At 44.0% G+C, this 17,416-nt stretch overlaps 1 long non-coding RNA gene across 1 annotated transcript; it reads right to left on the bottom strand.

The window, feature by feature from the left end:
• Positions 1 to 316: 316 nt before the first annotated feature.
• Positions 317 to 17,135, bottom strand: LOC115029081 (uncharacterized). The gene is made up of 3 exons (XR_003834641.1): positions 17,061 to 17,135; positions 16,048 to 16,121; positions 317 to 392 (listed from the first exon to the last, which is right to left on the bottom strand). It is a non-coding gene; the product is annotated as an uncharacterized LOC115029081 (long non-coding RNA).
• Positions 17,136 to 17,416: the final 281 nt, after the last annotated feature.

Here is a 17,416-nt window from a genome sequence, read left to right as displayed (position 1 = left end):
TCCACCAGGAGTCTCACATTTGTTGTCCATTAGTCCTCCTCTCACGTCATCGTAACCTCCCACATCCACTCTGCCTTTGTCTTTCATGTCATTGGAGTTATTTTAATGACAGCCCAGTGAGGCTGTCTGGAGGAGGCTGTGAACCATATGATGCTGTGATCTGAACTCTGCAGTATTCCATCTTGAGCAGTGGAAGTTGGGGTTCCTGGGGCTCATGGGGGCCTTCTTCTGGGAGTAAGACAATACCTCCATGGAGAGGCACCGTGGAGATGACTGGCAAGCAGTAATGAGTTTTACTGCTGAAAGAAGTCCTCATCAATACAGTCGCTCCAATGAGTCCTGGAGAAGAAAGAGAAGGGATGGATAGAGGGAAGGGAAAGGGGACAGAGAGGCTAGAGAGAAAGAGGAGGAGGAGAGAGAGATTTTAAAGAGGCTTTAAGTCATAATTATTTCTCCAGAGACCTAATAAACTGGCCATTCAGTAATGCTTGGAATACTTTGAGAAGAATTTGAAAATGATTTCCTTTTAAAGTCAGCATCACAAACTATGTCATTCTGCAAGTGACATTTTAATAGCCAAACAATCACCATGCTGCAATAAATCCTGGGAGGCTAGGGGTGATCTTCCTTTTGAGCTAGGTCATGATTTAAGTGATTTTTCACCGGTTAAATTCCATTATGATCTGGGTGACACTTCTTGTAATAATAACCTCACTGCATGGCCCCTCTTGCCATATTTATCTTCCCTGACCAGCTGCCATTCACATCATGACCCTGGGATGGTGGCAGTCTGCTCTGACCTTTGCAGTTAGTAATCCAGAAAGCATTAATGAGCCACCAAGCCACCCTAGCCTTAATTAGCTGTCTCCTGCAGCTACCAGGGTGGGGGTGGGGGTGGGGGGTGGAGGGTGGGGAGGGCTTTCAAAGCTAAGATTTGAGAGGAAGTTAGTCCTCTCAAGAAAACAAACAAGGAAAGAATCTTGGAAAACCCAAGGAACTTCTCAGCTAAGCTGAATTTGCAGCATTGTCTAGCCTCCAGTGTGGGTCTGAACACTAATGGCAGTAACACTGGTTAAATGGTTCAAGCACACAATCAGAACAATGCACCCTAAAAGGGGCTCAGCAGCAAAGAGCTATGGGACCAGATAAAAGCGCCTGACAAGCAAATCATGTGTAGCACACATGTGAATGTAAAACATTTGAGTCTCCCAGATATCTAACACTGAGTCTTCCCTTTATATTGTCTGGGACTATGTCTTGTAGTCATAATTGGGCAAGCAAGATGGCTCTACTTGTAAAGGCGCCTGCCTTGAAGCCTAAAGCCTTGAGCACAGTTCTCTCCTTCACATGATGGAGAGACTAAATTTATTCAAAGTTGTCCTCTGATTTCCACATGTGTGACATGGCATACACACACACACACACTCAAACACACAAACAAATGTAATGAAAACATGTAAAAATCAACAATAAGATCATACGGAACTATATTTAATTTTCTCTGTCTCTCTCTTTCTGTGTGTGTCTTATGAGTGCTCACATGTGTGTGCTTGCACATGGAGGTCAGATAAGGTCTCTACTGAACCTGCCCCCCATGCTGGGGTTATAGGCACTCTCTGCTGTACCCCGCTTTTTATGTGGGTGCTGGTAATCCTAACTCAGACCCTCATATTTTCGAAGCAGGCACTTTACCCATGGATCCTTCTCTCCAGCTCAGCTTTAATGAGTGTTAGCATGAGAGGAGTCGTCTCAAACCCCAGCCTGAGATCCTTACTTTGGATCATGCCCAGACTGGCAGAGCCAGGATTGCGGGAGCAGCCTACAGAGGAGAAACTTAAAAGTCTCATTCTGAGCTAACCAGAGGAAGGATGCCACACTATGAACAAATGTAAACCAATTTTATCCTGAATTCTGACTTGTAAAATGGCTAACTAGATAAAGAAAGGTCAAAACTAAGAATTGTGGCAAAACCCTAGGTTCACCCTGACTTATGTCTGTGATGCACAGATCCAAGTGTGGCACACTCTAGATGCCGTGCACGTGAAGCAGGTTAATGCAGCCCAGAAGCCCCATGGCTACTGGAGTCTTGACCACATTCTTCAGCCAGCCTTTTTATATCCAAGTGGCTGTGAGCCCCAAGATGAAAGAGGCCAGGTTTTTCAGTGAGTACCCAGTTTGCTTAGAAATGGCCTAGTAATTACAGAGAAGTCAGAAATTAGAGCCATGGCCTCTGTTCTCAGAGAAATGAAAGAGATTGTTTATATCAACCCCATGGAATCAGAAGCGTACACATTCTAAATTGGTCTCTGACCTTGACAAGGAAGCTATCCAAGCAGGTTGCAGGGTCTGGAGAAGGCATCATGGGGGTGGGGGCAGGGGGCATTACACTGAAACTTGGCTTGGAAAAAAAATTGAACTGGACTAGGAAAAAAGAAAGAAGGGTTTAGAGCAATGATGTGATATCTGGAATGAACACACTTGTCAGAAGTTAAAGCCAAAGGCTTCAGTCCACCAGAGTGTTAGATTTCCATGTGGGCAGTGAGTTCACTTAGCTTAGAACTCACAAGTGTTGGAAAATGGACCCACATTACAGCCTTAGTGGGTTTTATGGGGCTGAATAAAGACTGGATCAGCACAGACCAGCTGGATTCCATACTTGGGTCTGCTGTTTCCTGCCATGACATGAGAGCCCTACTAATAATGTCTTCTCTGTGTCTCGATGTCATCTCCATTCTCCAACTCTGCTCACCTCAGTAGGATCTCCTTGAGTCAAACAGGAGAAGTACAGGATCCACCAATTAGCAGGAGGTATGTGAATTTACAAAAAAAAAAAAAAAAAAGAATTTGAACAGTGAAAGCAGCAAGTGTGACCTGAGGAACTGCCCAGGCAGGCAGAGCCAGGACTGCAGGAGCAGCCTACAGGGAAGAAACTTAAAAGCCTCATTCTGAGCTAAGCAGGGGAAGAAAGCACCCTGGGGAGTCCAGGGCCACCACCCTGGTGTTCATAGGCCAGAATATCAAGCCTTGCTTCTTTGTCCAGCCTGAGGAGGACCTTCAGCTAACCACGGAGGAGGTGAGATGTGTCCAGTTGCAGGAAGTTAAGAAAGCTTAACTCTGTTTTCAGTTTCCTGATCCTCTCGAAGCCAGGGAGAGCCCTGAGAGGAGGCTCACATGTCATCCCACCAGTGTCAGAGAGGCTTCATCCTCTCTTCACCCTTCCTCCCTGGAAAAACGGAGTCAAAAGGAAGGCATGAGGATGGAAGGATACAGCAGATCCTACTAGACTGTATGAGGGAAAAGAGATACTGTCTCCCACTGTAAATCTCAAAAGGCACAGCTCAGGGATGATCTCCTTCTCGCGGCAATGTTTTCTTTTAGTTTAAAACCTGATTTTAAAGCTTTTTGTTTCTCATTATTTAGAAAAAAAAACAAAACATGGAAGGAAACACCATTGGTGTTGCATAAGACAGTTGCATCTGTATTACTCCAAAGAGGAGTAATTCTTTGAATTCTTCTTTGAATAAGTAGGCTTGTAATTGAGAGACACTCTCTCTCTCTCTCTCTCTCTCTCTCTCTCTCTCTCTCTCTCTCTCTCTCTCTATGTAGACCAGGCTGGCCTCAAACTCACAGAGATCCGCCTGCCTCTGCATCCCAAGTGCTGGGATCACCACCACCGCCTGGCTTAATTTCATAATTTTTCACTAGGTAAACAATAGTATCTAAGCTAATGGTATTTTATGCCCCCCCCAAAAAAAGACTCAACAGATATGGACATAAACCTCTACTAATGCCTATAAATCTCACCTGTATGGAGACGTGGCAACTTGACAGACTCTTGCAATGTGTGGACATCCAACTCTCTGTTTTAGGATGGAACCAGAGCCTCTGGTGAACCTACCCACAGACTGTCAATTAACTAACTGCTAAGCTCACATTCAGACTGCTCCAAGCTTTTGCATTTTCACACAGCAGGTGTCAACCATTCTGTAAATTTCAGGGTCAAGAAGAGAGGCCTCTACATGGATGACTGGTGTCAACCCAATCCCTTCCTTGATCATTAATTTGAGTTGGCGTGGGCTGGTGTTTGGTGCTGTTAAGTTACAGTGGTAAATCCACTGTGGTAGACAAGAGGTTCTAAAGACTTCCAGGGTGGGAGGGAATTTCAGTCTGATTTCTTAGGTCTGATTTGATTTGAGTTCTGAAATGGGGTCTCAGATATACAAGACCAGGCTCAAACTCACTCTGTAGCAGAGGCTGATCTTGAATTCCTGATCCTCCTGCCTCTGCGTCCAGAAAGTTGAGATTTTAGGCACACACCACCATGGCCAAGTGTGGAAGACTGAACCCAGGGTTTCCCACATGCTGGGCAAATTATCAGCAGAGCTACATGCTTAGCCTCTGGGCCTGCATTTAAGAATTTCATCTGAATGGAGTGTGGATACCAACTGATTACCATAGTGATTTTGATCACTGAAATCTCTTATGAGATTATCCATGACCTGCAGAGACTGAATCCTCCCTCTGATGGAGAATTTCAGATATTGTTACATTGAGTCTGAGTTGAGAAACTTCAGCCATTTTCATAGAATTAGACAAGTGTGCCTAAAACAAGTATATTCCCTTTTATCTTACATTTACTTTCGTTGTTTTAAGCAGTTGTCTTAGTTTGCTTGTACTTCTGAGATAAAAACTATGACCAAAGCAACTCATGAAGGAAAGGGTTCATTTCATCTTACAACTCCCGGTTCAACACGAAGGGCAGTCAGGGCAGGAACTCAGGCGAAGACTGAAACAGAGACCATGGAAAATGCTGCTGACTGCCATGCTCTACATGGCTTGCTTTTTGAATTTTACAGCACAGGACCATCTGCTAAGGATTAGCGCCCCCCACAGTAGGCTTAGTCCTCCCACATCATCGTTAGTGAAAATGTCCCCCAGAGATTTGCCTACAGGTCAGTATGATGGAGCCATCTTCTGAATTGAGGTTTCTTCTTCACAGATGACCTTGGCTTTTGTCAAGTTTGCAAAACCCTAACTAGCACGGCAACAGAATGTTTACTTCCTTCCACTGGTTTCTAAAAGTGCAGGGATGAAAGAAAAAAGCAGTAAGCAGAGAGGAAAAAGGCTGAGTCATCCTAACTCCCAGCTGCAGAAACCTTAGCTGTGGGCCAGTGGGGTGGTTTAGCAGGTAAAGGCCCATTCTTTCAAGCCAGATGACCTGAGTTTGAGCCCCAGACTCACACAGGAAAAGGAAAGAATAGACCATACTCATGTCTGTGCACTCTGGTGCGGGCATACATGCTCACGTGCACGCACGCAAACACACACACACACACGCACACACACATGCACACGTACACACATACTAAAAGTTTCTAAAAGAAGTCTTTGTTGTAAAAGAGCCATGACCATGGAAAATAGGAAGTAATATTTGCACATAAGATTTCTGTATTTGTCAGAATACACTAGATTACAGCACAGTAACAAAAATCTCAATGAAATATCTCAACCGTACGAGTTACTTTACTTGTTGCTATGGCCAAATAATGGTCAAAAAGCCATTTCCCAAAAGAAGGGACTGGGGAGGGAGCACTGTTTATAAAGAAATAAATTCCATCATGGTGGGGGGAAGCATAACATTGAGATCATATGCTAACCATACTGTTGCCACATCCAGGAAGCAGATGGCAGACAGGAAGTAGGGCCATGCAATAAAACTGCAAGACCTTGCACCACTGAGCTGTTTTTCTCCAGCAACGATCCACCTCCTCAAGGTTCCATATCCCAAAGCAGTGACATCAGTAGGAGACCAAGTATTCAAACACATGAGTCTATGGGAGGCTTGTCCCACTCAAATCAGAACACCAGCCACAGTGTTCACTCACAGACTTCTCTGTAGCCAATTAGCTCTCCACGAAGCTCCTGTCCAAGACCAATTAGCAGTTCATCATCTGGAAGATGTCTGCATGTCACTAAAACAGAGAATTAGAGTGGCTTTCCTCACCACCTCAGGCAGACTGGGATGTTCCACTCTACCTGCCCAACACTAGCCACGGGCCACCAGATTTCATTGGGGTTGAGAAATATAGATTCCCACGTGCCCAGAGGAGACTGCATAGGAGTGGCCTTTGTGAAAACATCACCTTTGCTCTGCCATAGTTACCCAGCAGTGAACTCGACCAGATGATAAACATTCCCAATTACCTGACCCTAAAATTGAGTCTCATGTGGAACCCTTCTTCAGTGTGTGCTTACTGAGATGGAGTGTGACTTACCGTGCTCCGGCTGGCAATGTAGCAGATGCATGGCCTCCACAAAATCCACCAGACTAGTGAAAGGACAACCATGAAACTCCATAAGATTTGGAGAGGAAAAAAAAAAAACTTTAGGCTAAAATAGTCTTCTATCTTCCTGACCATTCCTTCTTTTTTTGTTTTTGTTTCTGTTTTTCGAGACAGGGTTTCTCTGGGTAGCCCTGGCTGTCCTGGAACTCACTCTGTAGACTAGGCTGGCCTTGAACTCTGAAGTGCACCTGCCTCTGCCTCCCAAGTGCTGGGATTAAAGGCATGTGCCACCACTGCCTGGCCTGACCCTTCTTTCTTTATCCTAGATCTTGGGAGAGAAAGAAGGGTCCAACCCAAGCTGCATCACAGTCACAACAGCAGTCCTGGCTCACCCACTTGGATAAGGGCCCGACAGAAAGAACTAGAAGAAGGCCACACTCTACAGCAGGGGACATCACGGGCAAGAATGGAGGAGACCAACCTTCACTGAGCACAGATGGCAGCAAGCCAGTGTGGAATGGAACCATGCCTTTAGGCACACTGACCCTGCCCATAGGTAAATACAGTTCAGAGAGAAGTCCCAGGCACTGACCAGTCAGGTTGATAGCTAGGAAAGACTAAACAAAAGGGGGATGATCCCAGAAGTACTCTCTACGTGGCTTCTGTAAGGAAAGGAGTAGAAATGGACCCTTCCAACGGAAAAGGTCAGCACGGAGGCAGAGAGGGGGTGGGGAGAGAATGAGCTAGATTGCAGGGTCCCAGTGCTCATTGCTATAGACCAAGGCTCCTCAGTATTCCACCCCCTTTGCCATCAGTGTAGCAGTCGTGGTCATGAAAGTCTGGCCCTGCAGAGACTTACACTGTTGCCTCCATCTGCAATCCAAAGACTCCACACTTAGGTACCCAAAGAAAGATGAAGGTTGGTTTTCAAGCCTTTTTATCCCTTTGTCTTCGGCACTTAGTTAATAGGATGTATCTGATGACATTGGTAACACAACTGAATGAACTAAGTCTCAAAGAAAGAGTTGGTTGTCTCTCACTCAACCAAGGAAGCTGCCATGAAGAAAGCTGTGTCATCTGTAGGCAGGTGAATCATCCTACGTGTAGCTGGCGGCTGAGCCGAGAGCAATGTAATACCTGAGAATTACATCCTAAGAAGACCATGCTCCTGGACTGGACTTACGATCTTCCAGGGCCCCTCCCATTTAGCCTCCAGGACCAGGGTGTTTCTTTATGCGTGGGGACATGGTGGCAAGAGGAGAATCCTAAGTTCCATACCATCCCAACCCAGCTAATGTCTACTTCTTCCAGGAAGCCTTTTGTGACTAAAGGCGTCTCAGTGACCTTTGAACTCTTTGTCATCATCTGCTCTCTCCTTTGAGTTCTAATTATATTTTGCCTGTGACCTCTGGCATGAGTGAGATGCACTCACATGTCATGATCTATCGCAATACATAATATATGACAGACATTTGATACATGTGAATTGGCTAATACTACCAATGTTCACCTGTATTGTTGATTACAAGAAAGGCCTGAGAAAACATACACTTATTCTACAATTTCAGCCCCTCAATAGGATTGGTATAGTTGCACCCATTTTAAATGTAAGGAAACTGAGGATCACAGAAGAATCTCATCGGGGAGAGGCTAAGATTTAAGGCACACCCGGGGGACTTGAGTTTACAGTCCTAGCCACTCTTCGTTGGGCAGTTGGAAGGAAAGATGGCCTCCCTAACATATTCTTAAATGATTTAATTTTCCCAGCAAGCTGAGAACCAGTTCTTGTGGTTCCCTTAGAGATCATTGTCAGTCCCATATGTCATGAGAAGAGATGTGCTGAGTGATGGTTGATACAACAGCCACTGGGCTCCATTTGTGGCAGAAGCCTAATTTAGTAGGCAGACCACCCAAAGGTCAGCCTGAGTTGGTAACCCTCAGAAGGGTGGCTTCTCATTTCCCAACCTAGCAGTCAAGGATAATTACTTCCAATGCCCCCAAATTGTTATAATCAGTAGGACCGTTATCTGATAGGAGCTGTGAATCCAAACACCACCAGGAGAGAAGCTTCAGTTCCATCTCCCTCCCATGCTAATTTTAGCCTATCTCCTGCCCTTCTGCTTTTCTCAGCCCTCCACGTCCAGAGCTAATAGGCTGGAGGCTGAGAGGCTGGAGGCTGAGGTAGCTGGTCGCCCACATCTCTTCCACAGTGACAAGCCCTCGCTCAATAGTGATGGATGGATCTGTTCCTTTAGTGAGCAGGAAAGGCCATCTCAGAGTCCCCTTTCTCAAGGACAAATAAAATCACCTAAAAAGCAACTGCTTCCAGCTGAGGGAGCCAGTAGCCCTGCCTGACCTCTTGTGAAGCATCACCTTGGGCCTCTGTTGCAAACACAGGCTTCTAATCCCTGAATTGAACCTCTTCCTACTGTGGCAGCCTCTTGGTAAAAGGTGGCCTTGTTTCTGTACTAAAATGCCTGTCTACATAAGGACTTCTTTTCATTGGCATCCATCCACCCTGGTTCAAAAACAACCAGAGTCTAAACTCTATAGGAAAATCTGTAAGAATTCAGAAACCAGAGTGGAAGAACTCCCAATTCCCACAGGCCCACCTCTGAGCTGCTTCTCAAATGGATTCCTCACAAAATCAAATTAGCCCATGGCTAGACACATCTATTCAGGTAAACCTCAGCCTGAAAACAAAGTGGGTTCTTTTAAAACATGGCAGTGGAGGTGGGTTGTTTTGGTTTGCTGAGCAATTACCTTTCAAAGAGCAAAATCTCTGTCTGTACTCTAGACTATAATGGGTTTACCCAGCTCAGCTGGCCTGATGACTCATGAGAGCCAGGCAGACCAGAGGGCTAATGAAGTGCGTAATTCTCCCTCAGAGGAGCTAAGCGCTGGTCCAAATACAATTCCATCACAGAACAAAACACAATTAAAGAAACTTAGGCATTTATTGTGTGATAAAGTTCAGCTCAGGACCAAGCTAGGAATTTTTTTTTCCCAAGAAGTAGCTTTTGGCAAAGCTTATGCCATCACCTACCTTTCATTCTCAATTCAAAGGTTTGCTCGGCTTTGATCAATTAGGGATAAGAAGCTAGTATCAAAAGCTCCTTTTTCTTTTCTCCAAATAAGAAACTCAAGGTACATTTGAGGTCAAGGACATGGCCAAAGTTGAATTAGAAAAAAAGATTCAGTGGAAGATGAGGGCCTTTCCAATTTCTTCAAGTTTTTTCCATTTGAAACACTCCACGTACCATCCCTCTTTATCTCTGCCAGCCCCTCAAACAGTCCCTCGCCTGCTTGGCCCTATGCATCCCTCTTATCACAGCTTAAACTTCCTCTCCTCTGTTGTGTGCTTTGACACAACTGCATGCCTGTTTTCTTAGAACTTGCCAAGCTTTAAAGTAATATGTTTATTGTTGTGGTATTTGATGAACATTTGTCTCTTCCATGCGCCCTGAGCAAGAGGGCTGGGATTGGGTCTGTTCTTACTCATCACAGCATCCTAAATTCCCAGCATGCCATGCACCTGTCTCTTCAAAGGCTCCATGAGTATTAAATGGATGGATGACAGACTGCTTCTCTGTGAAGCCCACAGTTTTGCATGGAAGACCACCCTATTTAACACTGCTATACTACTAATCAAAAAAGTTCTGCACAGTTGTCTAATTTTGATGTGAATGTGAAAATAATGATCACAGAAACAAAAGCCAAGCTCACCTCCCTTAGCAACACCTAGTGATTGCTTGCCACTCTGTCACCACGACCACGAAAGAGCCTTTTGTTCAAGGGAAAAAGATGGCTTTTTATCCAAACATGAACACATGGTGTTTATCCACATGGAGTGTCACTGTAATATCAAATCATAAAAGTTAATTGGCTACATTTCCAATTCTTCAGCACTATCTGCATCACAATCTCTTGAGACAGAGCAGCAGAGCCATGCCAAGATGTGACAGGTTCCCCATGTTTTATTTCAAATAAGTGGGCATCTCTAAACCTGGCTGCTACCTTGCAGATGTTAAGCATGGCCCGACACTGAAGTTTTTAACTACAAAATCCAAAGATCTCTACTGACAATATGTGACAATATGTGTCAGCCAGGGAAACAAGGCCTCAGCAGGAAAGCCCCAGGAAGAGTTTGCAATGCAAGCTATAATACAAATCCATGTCTTAATCTCTCCTGTTCCCCTTCCATGCAGAATTTCCTGCACAAATTCTGAGCAAGCAAGAAAAGCACGTGAAATTGCCACAGGCTCTCTTCCACCCTTTCCAGCGAACGCTTTCTTTCTTTCTTTCTTTCTTTCTTTCTTTCTTTCTTTCTCTCTCTCTCTCTCTCTCTCTCTCTCTCTCTCTCTCTCTCTCTCTCTCTCTCTCTCTTTCTTTCTTTTTATTCTTTAAGTTTGTTTATTTTATTATTTTTATGTGTATAACTCTTTGGCCTGCATGTATGTGTATGTATCATGTACGTACTGGTACCTTGGGGCTCAGATTCTCTGCAATTGGAGTTACAGACAGTTACAAAGTTGCGAGCCTTCGATGTGGGCACTGGGCATTGAATCTGGGTCCTCTTCAAGAGCAACACGTGTTCTTAAGTGCCGAGCCACCTCCCTGGTCCTGCAGCTGTTTTCTGTATTGTGTTATTTATCTGGCTCCATGCCAGATAAAGGATGAGGGAGCCTCTCACTCCCTGGCCCATCTCATGCACCCTCCAGTCTAGCTCCCACCCACGGCCACTAAGCAAGGACACTATCCAAGGGCACTATCTTAATGCCCATGGATATTTTAATCAACAGCAGTATCACTCTCAAAGAGTGACTTTAACATGGTAGGGTATCAGGCATCCACTTTGAGGTGTAACATACCCCAAATTAGAACAAGGGCTATGGAAATGGCTCAGTGGGTAAAGTGCTTGCTACACAAATGTAAAAACCTGCATTCATATCTCTGGCATCCATGTAGACCCTGGTGTAGCAGTATGTGTCTGGGATTCCAGTACTGGGGAGGCAGGGACAGGAGGTTCTCCAGGTCTTGATGACCAGGCAGCCTGGCTAATAATTTATAAGCTCCAGATCCAGTAAGAGATCCTGACTCAAGAATCCAAGATGACCTGTGATTGAGAAAGACACTTGACATCAACATTAGGCCTCTGTATGCATATGCACACACCCACACAAATATAGCATATATCTTTACTACATAACACATGCACACACACACACACACACACACACACATTTTTCTACTCATTGGACAACCTAATTTCCCAGGGAGAGCTTCGTCTGGTTCAGCCAAGGACCCAAGAGGCTAGAATTACATCATTGTTTTATTTCTGCAGTTCCCAAGTATCTTTTTATAGCCGTAGATACCCTGCAAAGACTAACCAAAACCTAAGGAAAGGGACCAATAAACTCTGCCTGTGTCCTCAGTAACACCCCACTGCCCCACCTCCCACACTGGCACATTTATCAGCTCACACTATTCAACTTCAAAGTGGGACTTTTCATTTTTATCACCTCATTTTATCACCTTTATCACTTTTCATTTTTATCAAATTTATACCCCTGGGCTGAAAGGATACAACCCAGCAAAGCACATGCAGCCAATAATCCAATGCGCAACCAGTCAGGACTCAGCGCCACACCTTCTGGTTAGACAAGCCACGATGGCTATTTGCCGAGTGTACTTCTTCCTCAGCTTGTGGAATCTTTGAAGGTGAAGGCCATTCCAGCCAATGGCTAACAGGCTCATTCAAGACATCTTCTCCTTGAGCCTATTGCTGGTAGCAAGAAAGAGTCCCACCTGTCTCCATCCGAAGGGCAGCTAGAAAGTCTGTTGTTCCTTCTGCACTCTGCTCCCTTGTTCAACATTCCAACCACATTGATAGGAATGGGAGCCATGCTAACACCACTGCTGGAAACCCCAAGCTGAGCTGACAGCCTCCCTGGTAATTAACCACCACCATGAGTGGTCTACATACAAGGTGATCAGGGCCAGCAAAGGAGCCAGGCCATTAAAGCAAGTGTCTACTCTGTCGGCTGAATGCATACACGTGTATGTGAATGTATTCTTGCACCAAAATCTCACAGCTTTCTCAGTGTAGGTAGAGACTTAGTTCTGTCTCCCATAAATGTGTGAGCTGTTGAACTGGTAACAGAAAAAGAGAAAGAGAGAAAAATAGAAGTGGCATTTTGAACTACCTACTCATAATAGCTGCATCAAATTTAAATCATCAAACTAACATGTGAACAGGTGTCCTTTCACAACAGGGTAAGGATTAGACAAGTTATGTGGGCCGGGGTAATGTTGGTTACCACAGAGGGATCTGAGACGGGGTGAAGATATCTGTAGTTTATAGTTTATGAACAGAAGGGAGGGAAGGAGGGAGGATAAAGAAATAGAGAAGAAGAGAAGAAGAAGAAGAAGAAGAAGAAGAAGAAGAAGAAGAAGAAGAAGAAGAAGAAGAAGAAGAAGAAGAAGAAGAAGAGAAGAAGGAGGAGGAGGAGGAGGAGAGGAAGAGGAAGAGGAAGAGGAAGAGGAAGAGGAAGAGGAAGAGGAAGAGGAAGAGGAAGAGGAAGAGGAAGAGGAAGAGGAAGAAGAAGAAGAAGAAGAAGAAGAAGAAGAAGAAGAAGAAGAAGAAGAAGAAGAAGAAGAAGAAGAAGAAGAAGAAGAAGAAAAGAAAAAGGGAAAGAAATCGAATAGACTGGCAGCCAGCATTGGATACCAGCACTGGGGAAGCCAAAGCAAGAGGCTTGCTTAGTTTGAACCCAGCCTGAGCTACGCAGCAAGTCTGAAGCTAACCTGGACTTTATAGTGAGACCTTGCCTTGAGAGACAAAAACTAGAATAGGCTGTGAATCCTCATTATTCAAATTTGTCTTGAATCAAAACAGCTCCACTGTGAGAAGCCTTCTCATATCTCTCTCTCTCTCTCTCTCTCTCTCTCTCTCTCTCTCTCTCTCTCTCTCTCTCTCTCACACACACACACACACACACACACACACGCACACACACACACACGCACACACGTACTCATGCACACGTGCATGCACATCTCCCTGTCAGTTTTAAAGAAAAACAGAACACTAACTTGCTGCTCTCGCTTTCACATTCGTACAATACATCGGACAGACTGCTTGGCCATCTCTGTACTAACACTTGGGTTACTCAGCTCTTCCAGATTACAGATGGTTCTGCAGCAAATGAGCCTGTGCAAAACTCTCTTTGCATCTGTGCATGTCCTCTGAAGGACATGTTCACAAGAGGAGCTATTTGTTTTTAGTGGACATGGAAACATCCCCAGGTCAAAATGATTTCATCAAAACAATGCCATCAACACTGATGAGAGGCAGGGAAAATACTGACCAGGTTGGACTGGACTTGAGACTGGCTAACTCATGCCTCCTATAGCAACCATTTCTGAAACATTACAGACATTGACTGGGTTTGGGCCACCCAGAATTAGAACTCTTTTAAATAAAATAAAATTAAAAATATATTAATTGAAAAGAGCCTATATTGCCATATGTACGGATCCATCCCATAATCAGCTTCCAAACGCTGACACCATTGCATACACTAGCAAGATTTTGCTGAAAGGACCCAGATATAGCTGTCTCTTGTGAGACTGTGCCGGGGCCTAGCAAACACAGAAGTGGATGCTCACAGTCAGCTATTGGATGGATCACAGGGCCCCCAACGGAGGAGCTAGAGAAAGTACCCAAGGAGCTAAAGGGAACTGCAACCCTATAGGTGGAACAACATTATGAATTAACCAGTACCCCAGAGCTCTTGACTCTAGCTGCATATGTATCAAAAGATGGCCTAGTCGGCCATCACTGCAAAGAGAGGCCCATTGGACTTGCAAACTTTATATGCCCCAGTACAGGGGAACCCCAGGGCCAAAAAGGGGGAGTGGGTGGGTAGGGGATGGGGGGGTGGGTATGGGGGACTTTTGGGATAGCATTGAAAATGTAAACGAGGAAAATACCTAATTAAAAAAAGAAAAAGAAAAGAGCCTATATACCGAACTTTAATACTGCCTCTCTTGTTTATATTTCCCAAAAATAGATGTCTGTAGGCAAAAACCAACACTGACTCCCCGGCAGTACTTAATGCCAGTCAGCAACTTGGCAGGAACGAGGGAGGACTGTACTGAAGAAGAACTGAGACAGGAATGTGTTTGGGGTGAAGTACCCAGATAAATGCTTCAGACTCTAGTCCAGAAATAAAACTGTGTGAGTGGGTCTCAAGAGGCACGGGTGCGAGGGGGCGGGGCTCTAGTGACCTATGTGTCCTGTGCCTGCTGCAAAAGTCAATACAAGCATATAAAAGAACCAATCAGAGGAGAGATCAAGGCTGCATTAGACAGAATCAACGGTACCAAGATTCCAGCTATCCCACATTAGTCCAGAAAGTGTAATGCCTTTGAAAATCCTAAGAGGGGCACAGCTTGGAACGTTTTGGTTTGGGTTTATTTTGGTTGCGTTTTGAAGGATGTTCTTGTTGGAGATTGTTTCTAATGCTTTGTCTTAATTCGGCTCCTAAAATCACAAGGGAATCTGCAAGTCCAGACGCTGAAGGTCCCTATTCCCAATTCGTTTTTGATTGGTCAACAAAGAGCCAATAGCCAATGGCTGAGCAAGGCAAAAGAGGTGGGACTTTTGGGATTCCCAGGCAAGAAATGAGAGGGAAAGAGACAAAATCGCCATGATGGGGGAAGCAGTAAGATCAGACTTAAAGGCCCTACATTGAGCTAGTAAGGCATATTAAAAAAATAAAGCTGCGTGTGTGTGTGTGTGTGTGTGTGTGTGTGTGTAGGCACCATTTCACAACTTTTTATAATGTAAAAAGAGCCAAAGAAGTCAGAAAAGGAATAATGAGCAGTCTCATTTGACTTCCTAGATACGATCTATGACTTGTAAAAATGTTTTGATAATCATATAAAAAAAAAAAGAGATAGAAAAGTAAAACATAAAACCCAGATTAAAAACTCGAAAGTGAACTCCCAAGTGGAATTGGACATAATAAAGATAGCATTTCAGATCTCTGGGGAGAATACAGATTATTCATGATGCGTTAAGAAGACGGGCTAGAAAACAAATAAATGGGCCAAAGTCAATTCTAAATGAATCAGCAACTTCGCTATAATCAAATAAATGCATAAAGAACCCAAACTATAAACATCGTAGAATAAACTTTAGATGCAGAAAGGGGGTGGGAAAGCTTTGGGGGAGGGTGGCAAACAAGAGATTATAAAGAAAAATAATAGCAGTTGGTTATACTATCAAAAGCAAAGAGCTGTTGAGGAGGGACTGGAGAGACGGGTACATGCTGTTCTTCCAGGGGACCCAACTTCACTTCCTAGCACCCATACTGGGTGGCTTATAGTAGCCTGTATCTTCAGTTCCAGGGGGCACTTCTGGCCTCTTCAGGCACCAGCATGTGACAAACAGACACATGGCTTGTGCTTGCATGCACATAAACACACACATATTAACCAAAAATAATAAAATAGTTTTAGAAAGTTAAATAATGGTTTACCAAAGATAGTGTTACCTAATCAACCATACTCTATGAAAACTAATTTTCTAGAAAATGGATTTCATTGAAATTTGTAGGGCTCTGTGTTCTCCTTAATCACAGCAGGTCAAGAAGTAAGAGATAGGTGTTTGGTGCCACCTGAGTAAGGGGCTACAAGCCAGAGAATGCAGAAAAAAACCTATAAAAGCCAGAAAAGGAGGGAGAAAGATTCTTACCTCGAGTTTCCGGGACAACTGGCTCAACAGACCTTCTCATTAGTCCGGCAGATGCATTTTTGGACTCCAGGTCTCTAGGACAGGGAAAGAATGGATCTATGTTACTTAAAGCCACCATGTTTGTGACCATTGGTTATAATAATAATGGGAAAATGATGCATCCTATAATTCTAAAGCAATCCTAGCTATTTCAACAAAGTAGAAATATGCTAATAGCCCCGGTAGGGTCATCGTCTGCCATAGAAATAAAAACATAACTACCAATTTGCAAAAGGAATTATCAGTTGGCCCCTACACGTGCAAAGACGTCTCTGTCTTTACTAACCAACCATTCATCAATTGACACAGAGAAAAACAAATGCTAACACTTCATTTGCAAAAGTGTGATGGGCAATGGGTGCCAGTGGGTGCAAGCAGAAGCTTATAGGGGTCTGTGAGTAACATCCACTCAAAATGGTTCAGTACCTGTCCCTTCTTACACTTTGACCCTGTGCTCTACTTTTAGAGATTGATCTGAACCAAAACTCACAAACGTTTTCAAAGATGTAAACAGAAAAAATCTTCATCTCAGTTTTACTTTTACTAATGCAAAATCATGAATAATCAAAATGTCCATAAAGAGGAGATCCATTAAATAAGTTATTGTATGTCCATATGATAGAATCTGTTGCAGGCATTAGAATAGGTACATATGGGGCAAAACAGATCGCTTAGTAGTTAAGAGCACTGACTGCTCTTCCAGAGGTCCTGAGTTCAATTCCCAGCACCCACATGGTGGCTCACAGCCATCTGTAATGGCATCCGATGCCTTCTTCTGGTGTGTCTAAAGACAGCTACAGTGTACTCATATAAATAAAATAAAATAAAAAGAATATGTACATATATACAGAGAAAATGTACAATATATTTAGAATAAATTTGTGTATAAAATAGTGTACATGGTATCATACAATTATCCAAATCTATACTTTAAATAAGAATCTATGTTTCGAGTTTTATAATATAGTGCTTACATTGGATCCTCCAGTAGTTTTCCACTTTTCCCTTGCCATGTGACCTTGCCGTGCACTTGGGTAGGCAGAGTGTCCTTTCCATCTCCACGAATCGTGGGTTTGGCCATCTGACTTGTTTGGCGAAGGGAACATAGGCAAAAGTGACAACCTGTCAGTCCAAACCAAGCCCTTAAGAGGCATTATGTGGGTCGGCTTCCACGCTTGCACTCCTGCCAACACCACAAGAAAAATATGTCCTTGGAAGCTGCTGACCCAAGAGGAATGCAAGACAAGTGGAATGGAAGGAGGCCAAGTGAGACTTTCAACCAAGCCGATCAAACCACAGCCTAAGAAAAGACACTTCAGCCAACACACAG

The sequence above is a fragment of the Mus caroli genome, unplaced genomic scaffold (genome assembly GCF_978045245.1).
Source record: "Mus caroli unplaced genomic scaffold, Mus_caroli_1 scaffold_15, whole genome shotgun sequence".
NCBI lineage: Eukaryota > Metazoa > Chordata > Mammalia > Rodentia > Muridae > Mus > Mus caroli.
The sequence above is the reverse complement of the archived record's forward strand: the minus strand, read 5'-3'. Positions and strand labels throughout refer to the sequence as shown.